At 44.9% G+C, this 2,668-nt stretch overlaps 1 pseudogene; it reads left to right on the top strand.

Moving 5' to 3' along the window:
• The window catches only part of LOC100941930, a 39,552-nt pseudogene extending 37,993 nt beyond the window's left edge, over positions 1–1,559 (top strand).
• The last annotated feature ends 1,109 nt before the right edge of the window (positions 1,560–2,668 follow it).

Raw genomic sequence — 2,668 nt, 5'->3', positions numbered from 1 at the left:
GCACCTGCCATGACGCCCAGCTATTTTTTGGTTGCAGTTTGGCTGGGGCTGGGTTTGAACCTGCCACCCATGGTATATGGGGCTGGTGCCCTACTCACTGAACCACAGGTGCTGCCGGCCCCAACCAGATTCTTCTTCCCATGGGCTAGAAAGCCTTAAGCCATAGGAGAACAGAAAACTCTGTCACCCCTAGGACCAAAGCTGGAACTAGAGTGAGGTAAGCAAGGCACTTAGGGGGGAAAATACGTATATGCAGGCTCTCTGCCTAGTTTGTGCACTATGGGCCTTGGGCCTGCACCAATTGAGAGTGAAAGTCTCCTTAAACAGTGTGCCCTAGGTGCACTGTCTGCTTCATCCAGGGTCTAGCCATTCACGGGCATAAGGAAAAGTATATTACAGCTTGGGGGAAGCAGCAGAACAGAAATAACCGCTGCCCTGGTAGAAGCGGTTGGAAACTGGCATGGACCCAGAACTTAAAAGACCTTCTACCTATGGGCAGGCAGGATCACTGAGAAAGTCCTAGGGTCACAGGGCTTGCCTAAGAATGAGGCTGAACCAGGACAATGGATAATGGCTACTATTCTTCTACCACCAAGATAGTGAGCCTTGGATAATAAGTAATCATATTCCACTCAGAGACAGACACCCTTTAAGTGCAGACTCCCAGGAAAATCTAAAACTGGGTGTGGAAAATAAACATTGAGAAAAACCCTCTAGCAACCCCATTATCACCCTGATCACAAAGTAATGCAAGAAATATTGGAAGCCAATGGTGCTGATCACAAAGTAATGGTATAAAAACTGGAAGCCGGGCTCTCTGGTCTTCCCATTCGACAGACAGCTGCATCTTCTCATGCAGCACCTGCTGCATCCCCGAGGCTCCATGGTGAAAGTGACAGCTTTCGGCATATTGGGCTCCTGGTCCCCACGCCTTTTAATTCTGGCAAAGAGGACATTGTCGCCATCAATGACCTCTTCATTGGCCTCAACTACATGGTCTACGTGTTTCAGCGTGATTCCACCCATAGTAAATTCCATGGCACAGTGAAGGCTGAAAATAGGAAGCTTGTCATCAATGAACGTCCCATAACCATCTTCCAGGAGTGAGATCCCACCAAAATCAAATGGGGCAAGGCAGGCACTGACTATGTTGTAGAGTCTGCTGGTGTTGTCACCACTATGGAGAAATCTGGGGCTCACCTAGAGGTGGGTGCCAAAAGGGTCATCATCTCTGCCTTTTCTGCTGATGACCCTAAGTTTGTGATGGGTGTGAACTGCGAGAAGTACAACAACCACCTCACCATTGTCAGCAAAGCCTCCTGTACCACCATCTACTTAGCCCCATTGGCCAAGGTCATCCATGATAACTTAGGCACCGAGGAGGGACTCATGACCATGGTCCATGCCATCATTGTTGCCTAGGAGACTGTGGATGGCCCCTCTGGAAAGATGTGGCTTGACAGCTGCAGATTTTCCAGAACATCATCCCTGCCTTGACTGGTGCAGCCAAGGCTATGGGCAAGGTCATCCCTGAGCTGAATGGGAAGCTTACTGTGTAAAGGTACAAACACAGCAATTAGAAGTCAGAGTTCATCAAACTGGATTTTTTTTTTTTTTTTGACAGAGTCTCACTATGTCACCCTCTGTAGATTGCTGTGACATTAACAGCTCACAGCAATCTCAAACTCTTGGGCTTAAACGATTCTCTTGCCTCAGTCTCCCCTCCTCAAGCAGCTGGGACTACAGGCACCCACCACACTGCCCAGCTATTTTTGGTTGCAGGGGTCATTGTTTTAGCTGGCCTGGGCTGGGTCAGTCTCAGTATATGTGGCTGGCACCGTAACCACTGTTATGGGCCCTGAGCCTAAACTAGATTTTTTTTTAAAGACCAACTATATGATACCTAACACCAACAGACACTAAATATAAAGACACAGAAGTTAAAAATAAAAGGGCAAAAAATGATGTATCATGCAAACGATAGACCCAAGAAAGCTGGAACGATAACATTTATATGACAAATTAGACTATTAAACAAAAAATTGAAAAGGATATAGGAACAAATTACAAAGTAACAGCTATCAACTTATCACAAAGATAAACAATACAGGTTTAAACAATTCCTGTCAAAATCCCAGATTTTTCTATTGTGGATGTAGAGAAGATATTCTAAAATATATATGGAAAAGCAAAGGAAGTGGACTTAAAGAATTTTTAAAAAGAGCATTAAGTGGGAGAACTTGGTCTACACCAATTCAAGACATGCCACTGTGGGAATCAAGTTAGTGTGACACTGGCAGAGAAAAAGAGAATAGAGCAGAACAGAGAGGTGGGAAGCAGACCCACACAAGCATGCTAACTTACTTTTTATTGTGTTTATACATACTTACATAAATAACATAAGACTTGTTATTTTTAACATTTGAAGTGTGCAGTTCTGTGGTGTTAATTACATCCACAGTGTTGCGCCACCATTGCCATGATTGCCAAGACTTTCCCATAACTCCAAGGAGAGACTCTGCGCCCATGAAGCACTAATTCCTCATTCTCCCCTCCTCCCAGCCCCTGATAATCTCTCATCTACTTTATATCTCTATGAATTTGTCTATTCTAGACAGTTCATATCAGAATTACACCACACTTGTCCCTTTGTTTATGGCTCATTGCA

This window comes from Otolemur garnettii, unplaced genomic scaffold (genome assembly GCF_000181295.1).
Source record: "Otolemur garnettii isolate 467f Iridium unplaced genomic scaffold, OtoGar3 scaffold00163, whole genome shotgun sequence".
In the NCBI taxonomy this organism is placed as follows: domain Eukaryota; kingdom Metazoa; phylum Chordata; class Mammalia; order Primates; family Galagidae; genus Otolemur; species Otolemur garnettii.
Note: the sequence above shows the minus strand (reverse complement) of the source record. Positions and strands in the feature narration are given on the sequence as shown.